The 26,458-nt window shown below is 47.2% G+C and overlaps 1 protein-coding gene across 4 annotated transcripts in view; it reads left to right on the plus strand.

Moving 5' to 3' along the window:
• IQSEC3 (IQ motif and Sec7 domain ArfGEF 3) overlaps window positions 1-26,458 on the plus strand; it is a 106,910-nt gene that overhangs the window by 10,407 nt on the left and 70,045 nt on the right. The gene's annotated exons all lie outside the window — the stretch shown is intronic.

Raw genomic sequence — 26,458 nt, forward strand, 5'->3', positions numbered from 1 at the left:
TTCCTGAGAGCCCACAGGGGAAGGTCAGAGCCCAGGGGGGTCATGGCACAGCATGCAGTGAGTGGGGGGACTCAAAGACACAGCCCCGCCCACCCTCTCAGACCCCAGGTCAGCTGGAAGCAAGCCTCACCCCTTCTCTATGTCAGGATTTCCCCTCTGCTCTCTGGGGGCTGCCTGGTCCTCTCCCCCTCCGTCCCACCCAGCCCCTTCCCACCACAGCTAAGAGGTTGCGGCAGCAGGAATAACGCAGTTGAGATGTGAAGAGGTTGAGGAAGGGAAGGAGGTCGAGGGGGACCCCATTCACGTTCCCTTTCAAGAAAAGAAAAAAAAAGGCTGCCGAAGCGGGTGGGTTCCAGGTCTGCGCCAGGTTCCGCGGGACCTAGCGAAGCACCCCTTCGTGCAAAAAACCCGGGAGCAGCTGGAGGGGCCGGCTCGGGAGCGGCTTCTCCTCCCTCCGCCTCCTCCCTGGGCTCCCGAGTGGCTGCCCCGCCCGGGGGAAGCCCCGCCGCCGCGTTCCCGGGGGCTTCTCCGCGCGGGGGGTGGGGGGCGGGATGCCGAGCCGGGCTGGCGGCCGCGTGGGCGGCCAGGGAGCCGCTGACGGGCTGGCAGGAGTCTCCCGGCCCCCGCAGCCTCTGGGCGCCGAGCTCCGCGTCCCCCCCCCCCCAGCCCGCGGGGACGCCCCCCAGCCCGCGCGCGGACAAGCCTCGCGCACGCGCCCCCGCGGGCCCCGGGTGCTGAGTCACGGCCGCCGTCGCCGCGCCTCCCCCAGCCCGGCTCCTGGGTCTCGGGTTTCGCCCCACCGCGTCTGGGGAGCGCCCCGCCCCGCCTCACCTCTGCCGCCCCCCCCCCCCGCGCCGCCCGCGCGCCACCCCCGGGAAGGCCCGCCGGCTGGGTGCCCCCCCACGCCCTCCTTAGGCCTGTCGGGGGGATTAAAGGAGGCCCCGCTTCTACCCGCACCCACCGCATCTCCCTCTCCTTGTGTGGGGCTCCCAGCCCCCCCCCCGCCCCCAGGGCCAGGCCCGGCTTAGCCTTCCCGTGCATTTCTGTTCCTTTTCAGAATCCCGTCGATCTGAGTCTTCTTCGCCCAAGCCAGGATGACGCAATCCAGCCAGCCAGTGCCCAGCTGGCTGCCGACTTGGGGTGCGCTGGGGGCCGGCGACCGCCTTGATGTTCTCATCTGTGAAATGGCGGTGCAAGGAGTGCTGGTCTCATAGGCTTTCCAAAGCAAACAGCGCCAGCGAGCCCAGGGCCTGGCCCGGCAGCCGGGACCCAAAAGACAGGGCAGCTGCTGTTACCGGGAGGGAGGGGGCGGGAGGTGAGGACTAGAGATCCGTCTGGTAAGGACTGGGGCAGAACAAGTGTCCTGAAGGAGTAATCTTTCTCAACTCCCAGACGCTTGTCTTTCCCTCTTTCGGAATAGGGTCCTTGAGCCGCACCCTCACACCCAGCAATGCTCAGGGCTCGCTCCTGGCTCTCACTCGGGACCACTCCTGGTGGGTTGCAGGGGGCTCTCTGGGATGCCAGGGATGGACCCAGGGTAGGCTGCACGCCAAGCTACCCGCTGGGTTATCTCTAGTCTCATGCATGAGTGCTTGTAGGGTACCCTGTGCTCTTCCACACACTTCTCTGGGTCGGTTTCCCTCTGGTTCCCTCCTGCCTCAGGGTGCAGCCGAACCAGGTGAGTTGGGCTGTTGGAATCCCTCCTTTACTGTAACCCTCCCAACCCCACACCTTCTGAATCACCCCTAGGAGCCTCTGGCTATTTCAGTTCTGGACAAAGTTGGGATCCATCCAAAATCTGGACTCTCTGGGCTCTGCGTTCCGGGATCATTCCTGGCAGACTCCTGGGATTGAACCCAGGTCTGCTGTGTGCAAGGCAAATCCCTACCCACTGTACTATTACTATTGTTCCCCAGCTGCTGGCTTGTTTTTTATCAGTCGGTTGTGTTCTTTTAATTTCACATCCTCTTCGCAAGGTAGGGAATAGACTGAAAGGGAATACAATAGCAAAGATGTCAGACTTTACAGTGCCAAGTGCCTCCCAGCGCATTTCCCACCCACTTACCCTGACTGCTACCCCCGCCCACAGCTGCTGCTCTTGGCAATGCCTGGGGTACCCTTTCCGGGATGCTCTCGTACTTACATGTACATGTGATTGTAGGATACTCCGTGCTCTTCTGCACCCCCCCTTTTCTCCCTCGCTGTCTATTTCGGTAACTCTTCCATAGTCAAGAGAAAACATGCAGTCTCATTCTTTTTAATCGCTGCAAAGTGTTCACTTCTATCACTGGGATCGCAGGTCGTTTTTGTCTGCTGAACAGCTGGAAGGTTAACTCTGGGTGTTCAGTGTCTGTGTCATCATATGGGGTGGGTCTTCTGAGGGAGGTAGCTATTATGGAGGGGCTCCATTCAACTTTGTCCTCTATCTGCTGTAGGTTTCCACAGCTATTTCTGCTAATATTGGTACATTGCAATCAAACTAAGATTCCCAGAATGTACTTGTCAAGCTCAAAATTCTTCCCCATTCTTCTGATTTGGCTCACTTTTGTTTTTTGAGGCCCCCTGTGAACTGACAGGGTAATAAATAGGATCTTTAGTCAAAAATGGGCTAATGGCAAGGTCTAATGCCTCACCTCCTTCAATAATCTGAGGAATAAACTGAGATTCTCCAAACTCCTTCCCCTACTTCTCATCCCAGGCTCAGTAGACCCTAGTCCTTGCTAAGAATGAACCAATTTTTATTTCTATGGCCCACAAGTTCTTGTTCTCTGCTTCACAGAATATGTTCCTTGCATCTGCATTATCTATTCTAACAACTGTTGTGAGCCCATTTTTGTTCTAGGTATAAGGGCACACCAATGAACAGCCCCTCCCCCCTGACACACCCCCCTGCCCCGCTCCCATCCCTTCATGACAAAAGAAAAGAGGTAAGATCTATAATGAAAGGTCTGGAGAGATAGTACAATGGGAAAGGTACTTGCCTTGCATGCACCCGACCTGGATTTGATCTCTGGCACCCTATCTGTTCTCCTGAGCACTGCCAGGAGTGGTCCCTGAACACAGAGTTGAGAATAAGCCTTGACCATAGCTGGGTGTGGCCCAAAGACATCAAATAACAGAAGTTATAATGAAGACAAAGTAGATCTGGTGGAACAACTACTCTGGGGAGGAAAATAAGATAAAGCAGGGCGCCTGGTGATAAAGGGGTTTGCAGGTTTCAGAGGGTGCACAGGAAAATCTCACAGTGGAGGTAGGGAATGGAGTGCTGGGAAGTAGGGGAGGTGAGGGACTGATCTTCCCAGACCAGGTCACAACCCTGCCAAGACCCAGCCCAAGCCTGCTGGGTTGTTCAGAAAATCTGAAGCAGAGCGGGTGCAGGAAGAGTGGCCCGAGCGAGTCACATGTCCTGGGAGGAGAGTGCAGGACAGACTATGTCGATGTACAGTGAGGTTGCCCCATCCAGGCACTTCACATGAGGTCTTGTCCCAATGGAGGCAGTGTGATTCTGGCAGACCACACTCCTCTTAGCTTTGACTTGCCACCACCACCTCCTCTTACCTCCCCAAAGATATTCGCTGTAACAGGCACTAAATGTCCAAGAGAAACTTTTCCACAAGAAACCCTTGCTGGCAGGGGGGTTAACAGGAAGGCAGGCAGCTGGGAGTTCTGGGGATTCTGATGTAGCTCCCTACTCTCTATATATTTTTTGCTCTTTGGGTCACACCCGGAGATGCACAGGGGTTACTCCTGGCTCTGCACTCAGGAATTACTACTAGCAGTGCTTGGGGGACCATATGGGATTCTGGGAACGGAACCCGGGTTGGCCGCATGCAAGGCAAATGCCCTACCCGCTGTGCTATCACTCCAGCCCCATGCCCCCTACTCTTAAGAACAGTTTGGTGGCTAGGGTGACACTGTGGTGGGTGGCACCTGCTCTGCCAGCAAGCACAAAACTGGGAGTCTGATTCCTGGCATATCTCTGATGGTGGTGCTGGTGGCATTGCTGTCTGTGATTTCTGCAACAAAAAGAACAAAGTGGGCAATCTCTGGTGCCCTGGTGTGTGAACACAGCAGCCAAGGGTAGGCAACACCCAGGCATCATCATGACAAAAATCCCTTCAGAATAAATCTGCCTACATGCACCTGTTCATCGACATGCACATACAAATATTCACATGAACACTGGAAATAATTAGGCTAGCTGGAGGCTGGTGGGAAAATGGAAATAGAATATACTGTGCTGGACGGGAGGCTGCAATGTAGAAGGGGGCTGGCCATCTTCTTGCTATGGAAGCTGGGACACTTTTATTTCTTGCCCTCAGAGATTGGAGTCATGGCTGTCTGTTCATTTTATAAGAATTTATTTTGGATATATTTTAAAAAATATATTTATTTTTAATTTAATTTTTTTAATTGAGTCACCACGAGATACACAGTTACAAGACTGTTCATGATTGCGTTTCAGAACATTTTTAATCATGGTGAATTATGGAGTTACAGAGTTATTCATGATTAAGTTTCAGGCATACAATGTTCCAACACCCTTCATGAGTGTGTGTTTTCCTTCTGCCCCTTAACCTGCCTCAAAAGCACTTTCCCTCCACCATTGTCCTAGTGTTCCCTTCCCTGACTTATCCCTTTAACCTCACCCCAGGGGCGAGCTTCCTACTGAAGACCAGTTCTCAAGCTCTTCATTTCTATTGCCTTTTGGTCTTTGTTATCCCCTTACAGAATTTCTTTATATACTTCATGTGAGAGAGAACATTCTGTGTCCTGCTCCCTCTGACTAACTTCATTCTATATGATCCATCCATGTAGCAGCAACGGATGAGTGCTTCTTGAGCTCTGACTCTGAGCCAGGCTCTTCTAGGTCCCGGTGGTTCACAGAGAGCAAAGGAAGCTCACGTTCAAGGCAGGGTGATGGGAGGGCCAGGGATAACTCAACAGCAAAACAGCCATGAGCTCAGTCTCTGGCATCATCCCGCATGCTGAGCATAATCCTGACAGTGCACCCCAAAGTATGGGATCTCCAGAGTACCATAAGCAGATATGTGCTAAGCCTCCCACTGAAGTGTGTGATTATTGGTGAGCACCACAACCAAATGAGTATCACCCCACCCCGCCCCACTTATTGCAGTGGCAATAACAAAGTGAAGGGGAAGACTAAGTTAGATTTAGAAGGAGGAGACAGGTATCAGTAATAATGTGGGGCTGGAGAGAGTGTCCAGTATTGGCTGGCCTTCCACTTGGTCAATCCCTGTTCTATACCTGGCACTATTTATGGTTCCCTATGCACTGCCAGGAGTGATTCCTGAGCACAGAGGCAGTAATAAGCCCTGAGCACTGCAGAGTACAGAGTGTGTCCCCCTCAAGCCCCTCAAAAAAAAATGAGGGCTGGGTATATAGTTCACATTAGCCCCACTAAGGGTTGGATCTTTGCATGTGGGACCACTAGATTAAATCCCAAGAACCACAGTCCCCCAAAATGTCAAAGAAAATGAGCACACACATATGAAAAAAACATAAGCACTCAAAGAAATAAGGAAATACCTGGGTAGTGGCTAGTTTTGAGGAAGATGACTTCACTCCAGATGTGGAATTTGAGCAGAGATGTTAAAAAAAAAACTGGAGAAGACATGAGGGGGAAAGCATTAAAACACATTTTTTAAATTTCATTTCATTTGGGGCAACCCAAAGGGGGACGGGTGAGTTCCCCTCCCTGCCCCAGTGGAGTCAGCACTGGCAGCTGAAAACCTCCAGAACTCAACCGTCACCATGCTCATGGCTGTTCTCCACATGTTTGGACGAGCCTCCCCCATGAGTCAATCTGTTCTATCTCATACTTTATACCACTGATATACCAACAGCAACACACCAATCTTAGGGGCAACCAATCTTAATATATTTAAACATCATCATCATCATCATCATCATCATCTCGTTGATCGTCGATTTTCTCAAGTGGTCTCAGTAACATCTCCATTCGTCCTAGCCCTGAATTTAAGCAGCCTCTCTTTACTCATCCTTCCCAACGGTGCTGCATTGAAGGCTCTTTCAGGGTCAGGGGAATGAGACCCATCATTGTTACTGGTTTTGGCAGATGAATACACCACAGGGAGTTTGCCAGGCTCTCCCAATATATTTATACAAAAATATATGTATATACATATGCACATAAAGCTCAACCTTAAACAACATGTTACTAATCTCCTATAGAAGGGTTTAATGGCTCCTGGGTGAAATACAACTATCTTCACACACTTTCCTTTAAGAAACCTTTTCTGTTTCATTTTTAGCGGATTATTCATAGCAAGCAATACAAAATAATTTCGGTTCTGCTTTGGGGGCAGGGTTTGAGGTTCAGAATGGAGGCATCCGAAATATGGTGATGGGAAGGTCTAATGGTAGTGGGATTGGTGTTCAAATATTAAATGTAATCAAACATTGTGAACAACTTTATAAAAATAAAATTAAAAAAAAACCCACAGTCTGTGTAAAGGTCCTGGGTCTGGGGTGGAGGATATATGCCCAAAATAGATTTGAAAGGTGACCATAAATTGGGGGTGACATCGTGCATGGGGTTGAGAGTGACTGGGAGGTCCTGAGGAGTGAAGACAGATGAGACCTGCTACCGCAAAGGGTTTCAGAAGAGGGGATGGCAGAAGCATACAGCAGAGAGCCCTGGGGTCCAGCTCACCATCATTGTATACTACAGTGCCAGCTCTTCAACCTTTCTTTCTCCAATAACCGTGTGCTCACTTTCACATTGTTCTGGGTGAGTCGGAGTCCGTCAGATCTTTCACCCAACCTGCCTGAGAGGAAGCTTACAGAATCTCTGAGAGGTTAAGGCCACCTGTGCAAGGTCGCGCAGAGAAAGCTGCCTCTTCAAGATTCACATGCCAATGGAAGAACAACTTTCCCATGTGATGTGGGGTCCCTACGGGTATGGGGAGGGCCTCCGCTCAGCAGGGTCTGATCCAGACCATGGTTTCATGTTCAGGGACACCAAGGTAGCAGGCGCATGCCCATGTGACAGCTTTCTTGGGGTTTTTGGTTGTTTTTCTTTTTAACTTTTTTGGGCACAACTGGTTGATGCTCAGAGGTCACTTCTGGCAGTGCTCAGGGGGGACCACATGGGATGTCAGGGATCGAACTCGGTTTGGTCATATGCAAAACAAAGGTTCTCCTTGCTGTGTTATCTTCCAGCCCTGACAGTTGTTCTTGATGCAGTAGCTTTGAACTTGGCCCTTGGCCTGCTCACCTCCATCATGCCTCACAGAACCGGGTGCTGGATGGATGACTTGTCTGGCCCACATAACCAGGGGGGTTCCTGGAATCAGGTGAGGGATCCATAGCCACAATCCCCTGTGTGTCTACAGGTCCATATTGGTTGTATGTGAAAGTTATGCATATCTGCATATCCAAGGGTGAGTGTGTGTCAGGCAGGTACGCCTACGTGCAGATGGTGTGTGCATAGGTATGGGGAGTTAATATTGTATAGACAATTCTGGATGTCTGTATATCTTGTCCTCACTGGTGCTCTTCTGGCATAGGGGCACCCCTGATGCTGCTTGGCCAACAGAGGTGGCAGTTCAAGCATGTGATGATGCCTGGGCTCTGTGGTGCAGAGGAACATCAGGACCGCTGCAGTGATGCTCAGGGGCCTCCAGGACCACCCCCCAGAGGATCAAACCCCTGCCAGGCACATGCCAGATAGGCATCCTTTGCCCATACTATCTCCCTGACCTCTATCTGTGCATTCTAATGAGTGCTCTGAATGTGCACAAGAGGTGAGCTAAGTATGTGTGTGTGTGTGTGTGTGTGTGTGTGTGTGTGTGTGTATGCACCAAGGGTGTAGATGTGCATGAGGCATCAAATGTGAACACACTGACTAAAGTGGGTCACCAGCAGCAGTGGGTATCTCGGGGGTGTACGGGTTGCGGGGGCACACAGGAGTGAAGGAGGGTTAGGGAACCAGCTGAGGCAGTAGGATTGGGAATTGATTGGGTGAGGCTTGAGGCTCATTCCAAGAGTCTGACTACTGTGGAACGTGACCCAGGCTCTTTCACTCATGGCCCAGAAGTGCCCTTCTCTGCAGATGTTGTGTGGGGTCTGGCGGGATGGTGAGGGTGGGGGCCAGAAGCAGCACGAGTAGGAAAGGGCATGGGGTTCGAGGCTCAGCTCTGTATTCTCAGCAGGTTTTCAGTCCTCCTTGCCTTACTTTCCTCATGAGGCAAATGACATTCACATTAACATGAATTACTCTCATAATTATAATTTTGTTATTGTTACTCCTCCTACGACCCACTGGGCACTCACACACTTTCTGGAAATCAGAAACCCTGTGCAATACACAGGCACAATTATTGATCAGGTCTGGCCTTCCTGGAGTAACATTGCCTGCCCCGTTTGTCTAAGGTTGGATGAGTCACACAATGTGGGCAAGCTGCTGGCCAAGGTAGGACATGGCCCCTGAGGCTGGCCGGGCTGCGTGGCCTTGATCCGTCCTCTCATGCCAGCCTGGCCCAGCAGCCAGGCACCCGTCTGCCAGGTAATAAAGAGATCTCGGGTGTGGGAAGCTGGCAGAAGGCAGCCAAGAGCCAGGCTCCGTAATTCATGCTTAGCCACCCCGGCCTGGCGCTGAGAACCTTCCTGGCTCCCTCTGAAGGCAGCTGGACTTGAAACACGTAGGCTGCAAGTTGGGCAACGGAATGACGCTGGACTGGCTGGTAGCCCCAGCCTGCAGAGAGGAAGGAGAGTGGGCAGTGTGGAGCTGGGGCTGGCAGGGCCCGGGGAAGGGGAACACAAATCGCCGACTGTGTCCCCTGTCAGGGTGAAGCTGTCTGCAGTCTGCCGGGTGGGGGCCAAACAAGAGTCTCATTTTTTTTGAAACAAGCAGTACAGTGCGTGAGAGCTAGGAAGGTGCCTTGTAGGAGGAGAGTAGAGCAGAAGAGATGCTTCTGTGCTGCGTACTCGGGGTCCCTTTTCTACGGGCATGTACACTTTTCAGTGCTCATTTCTCTCCAGTATCCGCCCGTGTCTCCCAGTATCCATGGGAGGCCTAGTCCTACCCTGACTTGACCCCTGGCATCTGCCATGTGTCAGGCAGGCTATGTCCCGTGGAGATGAATAGGTAACAGGAACACCTTGGCCCTGCCTTGGTGATATAGCATGAAAGAAACGGCTCTTGCCATCTGCTGGGGTCACAGACATGTGCTATGGGCCTGGCATGAGTGTGGACAGTCTGTGCAGGGGTAGAGGCAAACAGGGTAGGGGCAGGCCTGGAGGGCTTCAGTGGGGAAGTGTCTTTGATGCTGCTTCTGGTGGTGCTCAGGGCCTACTCCTGACTCTGCTTAGAGATCATTCTTGGGGGCCCAGGTGATGGCAGGGCTCGAACCAGACCTTCTGCAAACAAAGCATTGAGCTTTCTTTCCAGTCCAAGGGGAAGTATTTTTGGAAACAGATTGGAGGACCCTGGGATTTCTGGCTGAGACTTAATTACCTTTAGTCTGTTTTCTCATTGTCAGTTCAGCTTTGCCAGTGGGGGGTTGGGGTGGGTGCTGTGTTCTCTGCAGCCCCTACAGTATATTACAAGTCCCTTCTGGAAGCAAGTCCAGGACGGAGGGAGAGCAATAGGCCGTCCTAACTGTGCGCTGTCCTGCACACTCAGCTGATTAGCCCCATCACCGCCCTTTGAGCTGGAGCTACCAGGGTCCCGTCTTACGGGTGAGGAAACCGCTCAGGCAGGTCCGCTGTTCATCAGTAACCCTGGGCTTCCTCTGGGCTTCCCATGCCCGTATGAAGGCGTGGCTTCAACCCAGACATGCGTTTGCTTCTGCTAAGCAGTCTCAGCCTGCGGCACATTTCCAAGAAGCCTAGAAGGTGAAAGGGTTTTTGTTGTTGTTGTTGTTGTTGTTTTGTTTTGTTTTAATCATGGTTCTGTACTCAGGGATCACTCCTGGAGTGTAAAAAATTACAAGCGTGGGCGTGCGTGCTCGAGGGGGGTGATGATGTGTGTTGTGTTGTTGGAGGGCTCTCAGGGCAGCGCTCTGTCTCTCTCTCTCTCTCTGTCTCTCTCTGTCTCTGTCTCTCTTTCTCTTTCTCCCCTTTCATGTTTGGTGCTCTCGAGCTGCTGTGTATGGACCGGATCAGGATGGCTCCTCCTTGTGCTCTGCTTCTGTGTGTGCTGCTGTGCTATCTTCTGTCTCTCTATCTCTATCTCTATCTCTGTCTCTGTCTCTGTCTCTGTAGTCTTTCCTCTGGTCTCTTCTGACCTCTCTCTGTCTCTGCTTCTGTGTCTTCTCTCTCGCTTCTGTGTCTTCTCTCTTGCTACTGTGTCTTCTCTCTCCACTTCTGTATCTTCTCTCCTGCTTCTGTGTCTTCTTCCCTCTTTCTCCTACAGTCTCAGTTTATATAGCAATCACAGGGTGGTGCAACAAAGCTGGGTTGAACATTAACAAATCAACAAAGATGGGTGAGAGGACTCCTCCAGGAGATTAACAAAATCTCATCTAAGGAGATTACTCCAGATTACTAGGAGATCCGCTCAAGGGTGGGATCCAAACAAGGCTGTGTTGCTTTCTTTTTTCCTCAGCTAGTAATCCACTTAAATAGTTGTAGAAAATCTACTTCAAATATTTCTAGCAATGTCATTCTGTATGAGCACAGTAAGAGATATATCAGACTTAAAGTTTGATTCTTCCTGAGGACATTCACTATATATTCCAGACCACAGTCTTCGGGTCAGGTTAGTCTTCCTGACTCCCCAGCAGGGTCCTAGTCTCGACGTTACTTTTGGATCATGACAGCAATTTTTCTATGACCATGCTCTCAACTTATAGTTGAGTATTGTGGCGCTTTGGCCTGGCCTATTTTGATGCCAGGGTAGCTCACAGCTTGTCCTGGGTCCATTCTGTCCCTGTCGGGACTCTGCTTTTGGGGTACTAGGAACTAAGGACAACTGAATTGAGAAAACAGACACCCAGGAGTAAATATTATTGGAGTCAATCAGCTCCCAAGTTACAAAGCATAATATTAACTGTCTTCCTGTGTACATACAGAAAGGACATTGTTTTAAGGTAAACTAAGTTCCCCGTGGCAAGACTGAAAGGACAAACCCCATGTTATCCTACACTGGAGGTGCTCAAGACATCAGATGGAGTAAATCAAATCAAATCAAATCTGGGTCTACCACATGCAAGGCAAGCACCCCACCCACTGTACTCTAGCCCCTGCCATTTAGGATATTTTCAACGGCAAGAAATCCACCCAAACTTTAACGACTGAGCTTTAAAAGGTATATGTCAAGAGGGCAGATTGGAGAGGGTTAGGTATGGGAGAGAACCTGGGAACATTGGTGGAGGGAAGTTGACACTGGTGGTAGGATTGGTGCTGCAGTATTATACGTTTAAAACTCAACTATGAATAACTTTCAAAATCACATGCTTTATTAAAAAAGTGTTAATTGAAAAAACACCAAAAATTTTTGGTAAGAATAATTATGTAAAAATATCTACATGACATACTTAGATTGCATAATTATTAGCATTCAATAAAAAAGAGGCATAACTATTGAAAGTATAAAAATTAATTGAGGTATGGATTTTTAACACATGGATCATTTTAAGCCTATGATATCTTGCGAAATCAGTGAAAAGCCCAAACATCTGGGCACCAGAAAGCTATTTTACAAATACTGAGTGTTTTTAATCGGAGACAAGGGCCTAAGAAATGTTTGTACATTTGTGCTTGCAAATTTCAATAAAAATACACTTATTCTCATAATTCAAAATAAAAAAGACAAGAAGTCCCGTGTGTTGGTAAGAATGTGGGGAAGGGAATCCTGTGCCCTGTTGGGAGGGATGTAAACTGGCCCAGTCTCTATCCATTATGGAACAGACTTTGGCAGGGCCTCAAAAAAGAAGTCAACAACTATCAAATCACTCATAAATGACATTTCTGGGTGTCTACCCAAAGGAAATGGGCATATAATCTCAAAACAGAGCTTTATAGTTAGTTTTAAAAAATCAATCCTTTTGATCTACCATTGTTTTTACAGTACTGTAAAATACAATAACCTTTCAGAAATATTCCTTCTCACCCTCCATCAGTGTTTGGTCACACTATTCATAAAAGGTGACATGCTATTTTGTTACCCTCATTATTTTGTCATACTATTTACAATAGTCAAGATAATGGTAAACAACCTAAGTGTCCAAAATTAACTGAATGGATAAAGAAACTGTGGCAGATGGGGCTGGAGCCATAAATACAGTGGGTAGAGCATTTTCCTTGCATGCAACAGACCCGGGTTCAACCCTCAGCATCTCATATGGTCCTCCAAGCACCGCCAGGAGTAATTCCTGAGTGCAGAGCCAGGAGTAACCCTTGAGCATCACCGGGTGTGACTACAAGAGCAAAAATAAATCAAGAGCAAAAACAAAAAAGAAAAACAAAATGTGTCAAAAACATACCACATCTATGGAATATTATTCATTCATGAGAAAGAAGGGAAAATGTGTCACAAGGATAAAACTTGAGGACATTATACTAAGTGAACTAGACCAGAGAGAGTAGAATAAATCCTGTATGAGGTCACTTATAGGAGAAATCTTAAAAATGAAAAGCTCAATTCAGAAACATAAAATTGACTGCCAGGGTCAGAAGAGTGTCTAGGGCTGGAGATTGGTGAAAGGGCACAAACTTTCAGGTACAGAATGAACAAGGTCTGAGAATCTCTGTCAGACATAGTGACTATCAAGATAATGGTGCTGTAGACTTGGAAAGCAGGTTTGCTCTTCAAGCCTGTGTTCTCCCTTGAACACCCAACTTGTTTGCTTGTATCTTGTTTCTGTGTCTCTGTGTCTCTGTGTCTCTGTGACTCTATGTCTCTTTGCTTGCTTGCATTTTCAAGTTTGTGTTCTCTCTAAACATGCATTTCTTCTTTCTCACCCTTCACATCTTTCTAAATAAGTTTGATTCAATAAAAGCTATTATGCTTTACTAATTATACATATATATATAAATGCATAATTGAAAAATCGGCCTAGGCTGTCTGTCCTCTGTCCAGCAAACACTGAGCTGATAATTAGTGGTACTCCCTGTGCATGGACAGGGTACAGAGAATCAAGGTGTTGACACACAGTGACACATGGGGGCTGATGGGGTGTAACTTAGTATTGCTTTGGGAAGTACAGCACCCAGTTCGGGCATGGAGTGATACCTACTTACGGTATTCTGATGTGGGCTGAGCACTGAACTCCTAGAGTCCACATTCTCAGTGAATCCTCTCCATCTGTCTAGTGAGTTGCTACTATTACAACAGCCGCTTGAGAGATTCAGAGAGATGCTGAGAGTGGTTTTCCAGACAGCCAGGAAAGGCTGCTCTGGGTACTCGCATCACCCCAGTTCTATTTTTCATCTGTCTTTTTCTTTATAAAAGTTTTGATTTTAAGCAGTGCTCAGGGTTCTTCTGGCTATGCACTCAGGAGTTAATCCTGGGGACCCTATGGGATGCCAGGAATCAAACCCAGGTGGGCCACATGCAAGGCAATGCCCTATCTGCTGAACTATTGCTCTGGGCTCTGAATCAGCTTAGTTCTAGGCAGAGTTCTTTCTCTGGTGCCTGCTGCTTCCATGAAATTAAACTCTGTTTTCAGAAGGGCATGGTGATCTGTAAGATGGACAGGGAGGTAGGAGTCTGGACTGGGAAGTTGCGAATAGGAGGTGATCCTGGTTTTCAGCATCGGGTACAAAGAGCGTTTGTGCCAGTTGCCTCTCAGGATACTCAGCCACCCAGTGAGGCCATGGATTTCACTGAGAAGAAAAAAGGCTCAGAGAGCTCAGTGATTGGCTCAGAACTACTGAACTGGGGCCAGAGTGGAAGAACAGCGAGTAGGACCGTTGCCTTGCATGTGGTCCACCTAGGTTTGATCCCCAGAATCCCATAATGTCCCCCAAGCCTGCGAGGAGTAATCCTTAAGCATAGAACCAGGAGTAACCCCTGGGTACCACAGGGTGTGTGTGTCTTACAGGGCCATGACCCTCCTTTTAGTTGCCAGTGTCGTTGATGTCTCCCTTCTTGTACAACAGAATGGTCCTACTGGTTTTCCACTGAGACAGAACCTTGCATTCAGACAGGTAGCGTGTAAAGAGCCAGTATATTGATGAGTACTGGTGGCAGATTCTTCAGGTGTTCGGGGCTGCTGTAGTGTCTTTACCAACGAAATGGTGTGTCGGATTTCGGAAGGGAAGACGTTGGGAATTACATATCCATCCTTCGGGATTTGGTATGTGGGCAGGTGAACATGACTGTCAGAGAGATCCAAGTAGAAGTCGTGAATAATCCTCTCCATTGCCTTTCTGGAAGATGTGATCGGGACATCAGAGGGCAGTCATCTTGGTATTGTAGTTGGCGAAGGACAGACGAGTGTTGCGAATACTTTTCCCGGCTTCTGCCGCATCGGTCAACACTGCTGCTCTTCTCTCTTTGAGGTCTTCCTTTATCATATCTCTGCACAGCTTTGTGAGCTTAGAAGTTAGCTTGTGGTTGCCTGAGGCTCATGCCAAACCACGTTGACGAATGAGCTCGAGAGTTTCGGAAGACAGGCATGTTTGTGGCTTTCTCACTCTCGGCATTCTTTGCACAGTCATGGAGGTGCTGAACCAGTTGATCGTATTCCTCCTCAATGTTGTCAAGGACAGCATCTTCCCACGTTGCTGCAATAGTGCCAAAGAGCTCTCGGGTAGTGGTCATTCTGGTAGTTGCCTTCTTAGACTTAAATTTTGCAGACCTTTCTCCCTGCTCTGTGAAGTAGAATTTTGCACTAAGGAGACGGTGATCCGATCCCATTTGGAATTTTGGGACAACAGCGACATCGGTCAAGCAAAACCTTCAATTGAATATGATGTGGTCAATTTCATTGTGGAACTGTCCACCGGGAGACTCCCATGTCAAGCGTTTAGATTTGGCCTTCTGGAACTGTGAGTTACCAGGGATGGTTTTGGTTGACATGATGAATTCAGACAGTCTCTCACCCTGATGGTTCCATTCTAGGTCATGGGTCCAAATGTGGAGCTCTTCGAGCGACCTTCTTGGGCCTATCTTGGCATTAAAATCACCAACAATGATCTTATAGAAGGTGTGGTCTTCTTTATAGAACTTCTCCAGTTCCATGTAGAACCTCTCAATTTCTTCTTCATCGTAGTTGGAAGTTGGTGCGTAGATGACGAAGATAGAAACTGCACATCTATTCAAGCATAATCATTCGATTCGGGTTGTTAGGCATTTGAATGAATCAATGCTCATGGCCAAGTTTGTGTTGACAAGGACACCAATGCCACCAACGCCTCTGTTGTCGCATTTTCCGAGAAACAATTCTTCTCCAGTGTCGACAATGGTGTGATGTGATTGATGTCTTCTCGTTTCGGTCAGACCAATGATGTCGTACTTGATCTTCTGCGCTTGCACCCTCAGGTCCTCGATGGATGCTTCTGATGCCAGCGTACGTGCGTTGAAAGTACAGATAATCATTTTAGTCTTTCTTTGTTTTGGCAGTCTGGTTCGTCCCCAAGATTTTTTCAGCCTCTCCTTGCCCATCTTTCTTAACCCTGCCGTATTGGTCACAGTGATACAGTGGTGCCAAATGGCATCAGTTGGCACGGCCTCACTAAGACTGAAAGTTTTGTTTTCAGGAAATAGTGTCCTAAAATTTGTGTCCTGCAATGGTGAACTATGTCAGCTGGTGTTGGTTGTTGGTTCCTTTGCACCTGAGCCTCTCCATGGTTAGTGGGGCTCCTCCTGCTTTGCTCCTGGTTTCTGCCTATGAGCTTGAAATAAAGGTGGTTACCTGGAACACAAAGGAACTCAAAGGGGGCTGGAGTGATAGCTCAGCAGTAGGCCGTTTGCCTTTCACGCGGCCGACCCATGTTCGATTCCTCCGCCCCTCTTGGAGACCCCAGCAAGCTACTGAGAGTATCGTGCCTGCACGGCAGAGCCTGGCAAGCTACCCGTGGCGTATTGGATATGCCAAAAACAGTAACAATAAGTCTCACAATGAGAGATGTTACTGGTGCCTGCTCGAACAAATCGATGATCAACGAGAGGACAGCGAGTGAGTGAGTGAGTGAGTGAGTGAGTGAGTGAGTGAGTGAGTGAGTGAGTGAGTGAGTGATAAAACAACAATAACAACAAAAAAGGAACTCAAAGGAAGAAGGTGTATCAAGAAGGAAGGTCTGGCCAATTAAAGCTGTGGAGGAGACTGCGATAATACGGTGTTTAGGGGGTGTGTCTGGCTCGTGGATGACCCAGGCTTAATCCCAAGCCCCGCATATGGTCCCCTGAACACCGTCACGAATAATCCCTGAGTGCAGAGTGAGAAGTAAGCCCTGAGCACCACCGGGTGTGACCCCCAAACCAATAATTAAATCATTTACAACCAGCTTTCTGGAAGGAGAGCAGAGTTATAGGGGGAAATAATGTGTTTAAGGTGAGTTCAGCATGTTTATATTCTGAAAAGAAGGAAAAACAAGTATGAAAATTATGATATTGAAGACCAGCAGGTCAAGAAAGGAGATCAATCAAATAGTATAGAGACCAAATAGATCTCAGAGAGAAGGGGACCCCTCCTTTTTGAAATCACAGGGAATGAGGCAAGGTTGATAGGAGTGGGCAGGCAGGTCAGGAAGGTGGCTCAGTGATAGAGCATTTGTCTTGCATGTGTGAGGCTCTGGGTTCAGTGCCTGGCACCAGGAAAAAAATCCTTCAGGGGCTGGAGAGAAAGTACAAGGCGCTTGCCTTACACACACCCTACCCCAGTTCTATCTCTGGCACTACATATGGTTCCCTGAACACTGCCAGGAGTGATCCCTAAGCACAGAGCTAGAAGTATGCTCCAAGCACTATAGCCCAAAGAAACAAAAGAATAAAGTAGGCAGTATTAACAGCAGCTGATCAAGCATTTCTGTATACCAAGTTCTACTTTCAGTGGTTTGTTTGGGGACAACATCTAGTGGTACTCAGGGACTAATCTTGGTGTTGTGCTCAGGAGTGACTACTGATAACGCTCAGGGCAGCACACATGGTACTGAGGATTTGAACCAGATTCTATTGCTCATGAGAGGAATAGAAGCAGCATGCAAGGCAACCCTCTTACTTCCAGTACAATCTCTTCAACCATATAATAGTTTTCTTTTTTTTAATTGTTTTTGTCTGTTTGTGTGGGTGATCACACCCTGCTGTGCTCAGGATTTACTCCTGGCTATGTGTTCAGAAAATCACTCTTGATGGAAGTTAGGAGACCAAATGTGGTGCTGGGAATTAAACTAGGGTCAGTCACATGCAAAGCAAGGGTCTTACCTGCTGTTCTACCTCAGGGCCCATATTGTAAGTATTTTAATGTTTCATCCTCTCTACAAACCTTTACATAAGTTCCATTCTGATTGTTTTTTATAGATGAGGAAGCCAAGGCTAAGTTTTGCAGGAACTAGGTAGAATGACTCAAGAGGTCTCCCAGCTGGTGGTTGGGAGGGGGAGCCCGAGAGGACTCTGGCAGGGAGGACGGCCAGCAGCTCCTCTGAGGGTCTTCTGCAGGAACCAGGAGGTAGCTTCAGCAGTTACAGTGCAAGGACTCTGGGTTAATACCAGGAAACTTCTCCTCCCTCTAAATGAGACTCAACAGGCATCTCTAATACATGAAACAGACCAAATTCAGGCTGTATTTGTTGATGATCAAGTTCCTAGCTGCTGTCTTTTGCTCTTGAGATAAGGGCAGCCCCAGGGGCACCCCTGGGTGTTGTGGCTCCCTGGAATATGGGGGGGTAGGGCAGGGGGGAGGGAAATATTATTACAGGAAGATCAAGCTCATTGTCTTCAGAGGAATGTCTGAGAATCCTGCAGTATGCTTTTCAAGGAAAGTCTCTCTGGACTGGACAGGGAGAGGGCTTTCTCTGTAACCTTCTGGTGTACGGCCATGGCACAGTGCATTTGATGCCATTTAGCCCTCGCAAGGGAAAATGAGCAGACAATGAGTAGGAAACAAATCCTGGTGAGAAGGGAGTTTTTGTGGAAATTCCATCCTTTTTCAGGCTGTGTAAGATCAACCTCAGTGACCCTCCAAGACCTGGAGACCACCAGGGTGACATTCCCTGCAATCTTTGGCCTAAATGACCTTGTAATCCTCTGCTTTCTTAAGGTATTTCCAAGCTTTCTGTGGAGGACAGTGCAGTGGTTGATTGCAGCAAAGAGCAAAGGAAATGTCCCCCTTCCTCCACAGACCTGGAGGAGAGAGCGGGGGATGAGAGAAAGGCAATCACGATGGCGTCCTGGGTAATATCTGCTTGCAAGAGAATTACAGTTGCCAAGTTCTCAGTGGCAAAGACTAGGAAAATAAAAGTCATTAGGAGATTTTTGCATCTGTGTAGGGTTTATTATGCTTCTTCCAAGGCAGTTTCATATTCAAAGTCTTACTGAATCCCCAATTATCAGTGAGACAAGAGGGGCAAGAACACAGCTCTGCTTTCCTTGATTTTACCTTCAATGGGCAGCAGTAGTAAGAGGGAGGTGGTTTCCACCTCAGCACAATTCCTGGGATCCAGGGCACTTCTGAGGATCTCTCAGCTTTTAAACCCAAGACCACCGTTTCTCTCATCCAGTTCTCCCACCCTGGTTTTCTGATTGTCCTAGTTTCTGGCCCCCTAGATGCTTTTGGCTCAGGGATGAGCCATCTGGTTTCTGAAAATCCAACCCAGCAGTTGACAGGAAAGAAAAAATGCAGTGTTTTTCCCCTCTTTATCAGAGGGGGGTTAATTATGAGGTGATCTGGGGCAATGCATGGAGGGAAGATAGGAAATTATTCTAAAGCTTCCTGATGATGTATCAAGAAGTGATAAGGGGGAGAAAGATTTTCATCTTCAATAAAAAAGAAGTTGTACTGAGGTACAATTACGTTCAATTAGATTCACCCATTGTACATGTACAGTTTGAAGAGTTTTGACAAATATTTTCTATTGGGTAACCATGATCTCAGTCAAGCTATGGAGCATTTCCTTAACCCCAAATAATTCCTTGCTCCCTTTAGCAATTTAATCTCTACCCTTCCATATCCTTGAAGCTAGTCTGCTTCTTGTCACTGGAATTTTGTCTTCTTTGTTGTGCCAGATATTGGGAATCACACAGTGTGTAGGCTTTGTGATTGCCTTCCTTCACATTGTATAAAGCTTTTGAAATCCATTCACATTGGTGTATTTAAGTGAAATCTCATTCTTTTTCATTGTTGACCAGTATTCCATAACATATGTATATTATAATTCTTGTGTCCACTTCCCAGTGAGTGGATGTTCAAGTTATCACTGTGTACTTTTCCATGCAAATATATATATTTTAAAGTTTGTTGCAGTTTGAGTGGGATGGTTGCATAATGCCAGAGCACATAGTATTGATGTACAAAATTACTCCAGACCACTGCCACCAATGTACCCACAAGCCTACATCACTATCGAGTCCAATCATTCTGCCCGCTCACCACCATCCTAGGATTTGATAAGCAATGTTGTCAAAGAAGGTCAAGGGTTTGATTGTTTGGTATTGTCTTTTCCCTTCTTTTGTCTCACTATATTCCATAGATGAGTGAGATCATCTGGTATTTATTTCTCCTTGTGATTTACTTTGACATGCAAATAGCTCCTCTTTGATAACAACAGCCTCTACATACATCCAGAACACATGGTCCAGACGTGTGCAAGATATATGATTTACTGACTTTGCATGAGTATGTATCTGTGCACTTCTTTTTTTTCCTTTTTGGGTCATACCTGGAGATGCTCGGGGGACCATATGGGATGCTGGGGATCCAACCCAGGTCGGCCCCGTGCAAGGTAAATGCCCTACCCACTGTGCTAAGACTCTGGCCCCTGTATCTGTGCACTTTGAACATCAACTCTAGGCCAGCTCCATCCCACAACTACTCCTCTGGCCAGGATGCAGATGTTCTCAATGAGAGACATTCTTTGTAGTCATCCAACTCCAGAAGTGAATATGCAAAACAAAACACGTACACAAATGTTTAACTTTTTCATTTTATTTTATTGTGGTAAGAGCACTTATCATGAGATTTACCCCTTTTAACAAATGCTTTAATTGTATAAGAGTATTGTTAAACTATAGGCACAATGTTCTACACCAGATGTCTAGAACTGATTCATCTTGTCTAATTGAAACTTTATGCCTGTTGATTACCAATTTTCCATTCTCCCATCTCTTCCAGTCCCTGGTAGGCACTTTCTGAGTCTATGAGTTGACTAGTTTAAGTACTCAGATATGCAAAACCTAGACAGTATTTATCCTTCGCAAATAGCTTGTTCAACTTAGTATAATCCTTCAGGGTTCATCTATAAGATCAGTCTGTAAGGTCCTGCTTTTCCAAGGCTGAGTAATATTCCACTAGATGTGTGTTCCCCTTTTTCTATCCAATCATTCATCAAAACTTATTTTACATTGTGGACCTTGGCTGTTATAAGTAGTGCTGCCATGACTATCAGGGTACTAATACAGCCTTGAGATCATGATTTCAATTCTTTGTGGAAATGCCCCCAAATGGAGCTGCTGGATCATAGGTAATTCTATTTCTAATTTTTTTAAGGAATAGTCATACTGGTATCCACATGTTGCATTTCTAGCAGCAGTTCAGAAGAGTTTCAGTTTCTCCACTTCTTGTCAACACTTTGCTTTTGTTTCTGTTTTATAATAGCCATTTGATCATGTGTGAGGTATTATTTTATTGAAGTTTTGATTTGCATTTCCCAGGTTGGAGTGAAAGCACAGCAGGTAGAATGTTTCTCTTGCATGAGGCCAATCCGAGTTCGATTCCCTGGAATTCCAGATGGTCCCCGAGCCTGCCAGGAATGATTCCTGAGTGCAGAGCCAGGAGTAACCCCTGAGCATCGCTGGATATAACGAAAAAAAAAAAAGATTTGCATTTCCCTAATGATAGACAATTTTGAGCATCTTTTCAATGGACAATGGTGAACATTTGTCTTTTTAGGGGCTAGGGATGTGGCTGAAGTGGTAGAGCATATGTTTAGCGTGTGTGAGGCCCTAAATTCTATCTTTACCACCACATGATCCACTCTCCCTCTACCAAGCACCACCAAGAGTGACCACTGTTAGAAATTATCCTTAGTTGATTAATTTGGCCTTGTTTGGGGGCCACACTCAGTGGTTCTCAGGACCTTCAGCTGGTTCTTTGTTCAGGTGTCATGCCTAATGGTTCTTTTGGGACCATATGTGGGGCTGGAATCAAACCAGATTTAAAGCCACAGTTGCATTCTAGGCAAAAGCCTTATCCTTTTTGTTCTTTGGTGGGGGGTGCCACACCTGCTGGTGCTCAGAATTTACTCCCAGCTCCCACTCAGGAATCGTTCCTAGTAGGATTCGGGGGATCATATGGGGTGCTGGATATTAAACCCCATGTCAACCACATGCAAGGCAAGTACCCTACCAGGACTATTACTCAGCTCCAACCTTTGTACAGTTTTTCCCTAGCCTCCAATTTGTCTTTTTATTATTTAGTTGTATGGATTATTAGTTTTAATAAACAGTATTTTCCTTGGTGAGGGGATGGGGACTACTTCTGGCCAGTGCTCAGAGGATCATATGTGATACTGGGAATCAAACTCAGCTTGGCTGCAAGGAAGGCAAGTGCCTTATGCCTTGTATTGTCTCTCTGTCCCAGTGTCTTTTACAGAAAAAACTTTCGTATTTTTATAAGTATAATCTAACAAGTTTTTTTCTCTTTTGGTTTGTGCTTTTTATGTTTTATTTAGGAATTCTCTACATACCCATAATCTCAAATTTCCTATTTTCTATCTGGGGAATTTATAAAATATGGTTATTTTAGGTCTAAGATCATTTAAGACTAATTTTTATAAATAATGCACAGTAGAAATCGAAGTTTTTAAAATACAGATAACCAATCATTTTAGCATATCCATTAAAAATATCATCACCCTCCCTTGAATGACCTTGGTACGTTTACCAAGAATCAATATATATTTGATTTTCTCTCTCTCTCTTTCTCTCTCTCTCTCTCTCTTTTGGGGGGCAACACCCAGTAGTGCTCAGGGTTTACTGCTGGTTCTGCATTCACGGGATCACTCCTAGCAGGCTTGGGGGACCATCTGAGGTGCTGGGGATTAAACCCTGGTCAGCTGCATGCAAGGCAAGCACCCTACCTCTAAACTATCACTTCAGCCCCTACTTCTTATTCTCTTTTTTTAACCTTACTGTTTGGTCCAGTTGATCTGAAGGTCTGTTCTTACACCTGCACCAAACTCTTCATTTGGGCCATGTGATGTTCTGCTTTGAAAATGCACCATGTAAATCCTACAGCTCATTTTTGATTTTCAGACTTCTGTCAGCTCTTTGGCTTTTCCCCCTGCCAAGAACAGGTATGACTTTTGAGAAAAGAAGGGCAACTTCTCTTCCTCATTATATTTCAATAGAGAAATTCTCCTGGAGGAGGAGAGAATGTGGAACAAAAGCAGCTAGAAGATAGGTTCCACCAGCACTAGTGACCTTGGAATTGGGATTGTGGGGAGAAGTGACTGAGAATGATTCGATGATTTTGAAGTTCCTTAAGACGGTGCCTAAGAGGAGTTCCCTGATTTTTCCCTCGCAAGGGCTAGGGGTTGAATCTGCTGTCTTGGATTGGGTTTGATAATGTGGAGCTGGGGAGGTATCTGGACATTAACAGTGTACACACACAGACACACACACACACACACACACACCACCCCGGGTACTGGTTCTTTCGCCTCCTATTTCCTGCAGGAAATCCCTTCTCCATCCCTCTGCCAACCTCCCCCACTGCAGAACTGTATACATCAGTTTCTTAAGCTACTCAACAATTTTTATGGTCCTGCAGTGGAATCCTGAGTTTCCAACTAAATATAGATGTGGGGAATGATAGGTGCAGAGCCTCCTTGCATTCTGAGAGCCTGACGTGCTGGAAGCTTTAATTAGCTCCTGGTGCCACTTGCTGCCTCCTCCTTCCAGCCAGTGGCTGCCCCACTCTTCTCTTTTCTTGACCCCACCCTCCTCCTCAACTCCCCAGTTCTATTAAGAAACAAAATTCTCTGGTTGAGCCCTCAAGACTCTGGTCCTTTTAGTCTACTGTTTTTACCCCTCTTTTGCTTGCATGATGCCCAGAAATCCCCTGAGCTAGCTGCAGTCCCCTCTGCCCTGCCCCAACCCCTGACAATTCCATCCATTCATGACCAGCAACCTCATCAATACTTATCAATTGGGGGCAGTCTCCATCTTGGAGATTTGCCTGTAGCTCGACCTGAAATTTGTATTGTCTGGTTTTTCTCCACTGGAGAAACTCATGCTCTCTTCACATCACTAAATGTGTGTGTGTGTGTGTGTGTGTGTGTGTGTGTGTGTGTGTGTGTGTGTGTGTGTGTGTGGCTGCTGGGAGCAGCCTCTGAGAACAGAGCCTCCCCTCTATGACTGCAGGCGACCCGAGGTGGTTTAATCTCTCTGCTCACGAGCTTTGATTTTGGGTGGCTGGGGTAGGGGTGGGGGTATGGCAAGCCGTTTCTTTCCTCTGGGCCTTTGGTTTCTTCTTTATGAAAAATAAGATGATAATTTGTGCCATAAAGAATTGTCATGGGGCCAGAGAGATAGTACAGCGGGTGAGGCGCTTGTCTTGCACACAGCTCAACTGGGTTTGACCCCTGGCACCACATATGGTCCCGCAAGCACTGCCAGCAGGAGTGATCCCTGAGCACGGAGCCAGGAGTAAGCCCTGAGTAAAACTAGATGTAACCCCCAAATAAAAGAAAAAGCTGTCAGAAGGAGTGAATGCAGGGGTGAGAGGGCTAATAGAGAAGGTTGGCACTTGTCTTATATGTGGCTGATCCGGGTTTGATCCCCGGCACCATGTATAGTCCCTGAACACTACCAGGAGTGATCCCTGAATGCAGAGCCAGGAGTAACCCCCGACCACTGCTGGATGTGCACCCCCAAGCAAACAAACAAACAAACAAACAAAAGAAGTAAATGAATGCTGGTGGGGGAATATTCATCAGTGGATCGCAAACTCACCAAGCCTCTCTTCATGTCCAGAGCAATGGGGAGGTTTTGTTGGATGTGCTTTTCTGAGCATTTCTGAGCACATAGAGAAATGAAGCTTGTTTTGCATGGATATACAACACATAATTACCAGGTGCAGATGAAATGATTGTAATTTGAGCAACGGTTCCTTTATTGATGAAGATTCTGCTTATTTCCCCTTGCTTAGCTCCCTCCCCTAAAAGCAACAACTGTATTACTGTATCACTGTATCACTTTCACTGTCATCCCATTGTTTGTGGACTTACTGAAGTGGGCACCAGTAATGTCTCTATTACACTCAGCCCTGAGTTTTTAGCAGCCTCTCCTTACTCATCTTTCCCAACAATGGAGGCTCATTCAGGGTCAGGGGAATGAGACCTATTGTTACTGTTTTTAAAAGCAACAACAATTTGTCCAGATACCTTTATGAGCGAGGCCTTGCATTTTGAGTGTATCATATTCCAGATGTGGGATTGCCAGGTCAGAAGACGTTTGTTCTTTATAACTTTAAACCTGTCATAAAAATGACACTGAGAGTCAATGAAATAGGATAGGAATTAAGGTGCTTGCCTTGCACTGTAAAGCTATTCAGATTTTGTTGTTTTCTAAAATGGGCTTCCAATAAAGATTGAATTTGACTTTTCTTCGTGGGGTGTGAAGACTGGTGTTGGGGTCATGCCTCATGGTACTCAGAGGCTCCTCCTGGCTCTGTGTGCAGGAGTCACTCCTGGCAGTGCTCAGGGAATCATGTAGTTACTACGAAGCATGTGCTGCATATAGCCCACAAAGGTTGAACTTGTACAATGGACCCAGAAGCTAAAGGAAATTAAAAATCTCTATAAACTGATCTTTGGGTGGGTCCGGGGCTAGATCTTTCCAGAGCTGACATTCTCTGCCTCTCCAGGGTCCACGGGAACCGCTGTTTGCTAAGGGGGTGAAGGTTGCAGGCTAGCATAGCCTTTCCTAAAGGCAATTCCAGTATGAAATTCAAAGTTGGCTCAGAGTGGATATTAGAATCACTGCTCTTTTTTTTCTCCCTGCTTTTTGAGTCACACCCAGAGATGCTGCTCAGGGGTTACTCCTGGCTCCGAACTCAGTAATTACTTCTGGTGGTGCTCGGGGGACCATATGGGATGCCGGGGAGAGAACTCGGGTTGGGCGCGTGCAAGGCAAACACCATACCCACTGTACTCTCGCTCCACTCCCAGAATCACGGCATTTTTAAGATGAAAGAAACCCTGGAAACCATCTAATCTCATAATTGTTGCTTCTGCCTTTATTTATTTATAATCAATAATATAATCAATATTATATTATTGTTTTGGGGTCACACCCGGCAATGCACAGGGGTTATTCCTGGCTCATACACTCAGGAGTTACTCCTGGCAGTGCTTGGGGACCATATGGGATGCTGGGAATCGAACACAGGTCAGGCATGTGAAGGCAAAGTCCCTAGCTGCTGTGCTATCTCTCCAGCCTCGGGTTCTGTCTTTAGAATTTCCTAGGAGCTTTGAAAAAATCCAGGGGCCCTGACCCAAGCCTGACCGAGTGAATCAGGCCAGGGCAGTGGGGATCAGGCACCAAAAATTTATCGTTATCGTTTTGGGGGCACATCTGGGGCTGCTCAGAGGCAACTTTCACCTCTGTGCTGGTGTTTGCTCCAGGGGACACTCAGGGGACCAAACTAGGGCCAATCATAAGCAAAGTAAATGCCTTAATCCCTGTTGGACCTCTCCAGCCCAGGCAACAGTATCTCAAACCTCGCTCCCGGTGGTTCTAAAGAGCTGAGAGCCACTTCTCCAGCTCTGCCCTCTTATTGCAAGAGTAAATAAATTGAGACCCTGAAAAGGTGAGCTGGGTGCCACACAGTTGGCGAGATGCAAGCTGCCTCTGGAACCCAGCTCTCTGCCTGCTGGGCTGGCTTTTTCATCTGCATCAAACAAATCCCACATCAAACACCCGCCTTGGACTTGTAGCAACACTAACAGCTACTGAGGACGTGTTTGTATCTTTGCAAGTAATCAGCTTAAAAATGTTTAAGGCATGCAAGTCTGCACACGAGCAGAGAGTCTACGACTTAGCTCTGCTGGGCCTGAGAGAGAAACAGTTATGAAGAAACTATAACGAAGCAAATAGTGGAGCAGAACAAATGGGTCCTCCAACGGGAAAGGCTCTGGCTAGGAGATTAAACAGAGGCAGTGGCTGCGCGGGGCTTAGTGAGTGAGTGAGGAAGCTCTGAGGACAGATCTGTGCTCTGCACTCCCTTTTCTTGGGACAGTGTTTAGTGACACCCCCCCACACACACACCTGGGGCCTGGCTTGGAGCAAAAATGCCTGCACATCTGG

Source organism: Sorex araneus, chromosome 6 (assembly GCF_027595985.1).
Source record: "Sorex araneus isolate mSorAra2 chromosome 6, mSorAra2.pri, whole genome shotgun sequence".
NCBI classification, from domain to species: domain Eukaryota; kingdom Metazoa; phylum Chordata; class Mammalia; order Eulipotyphla; family Soricidae; genus Sorex; species Sorex araneus.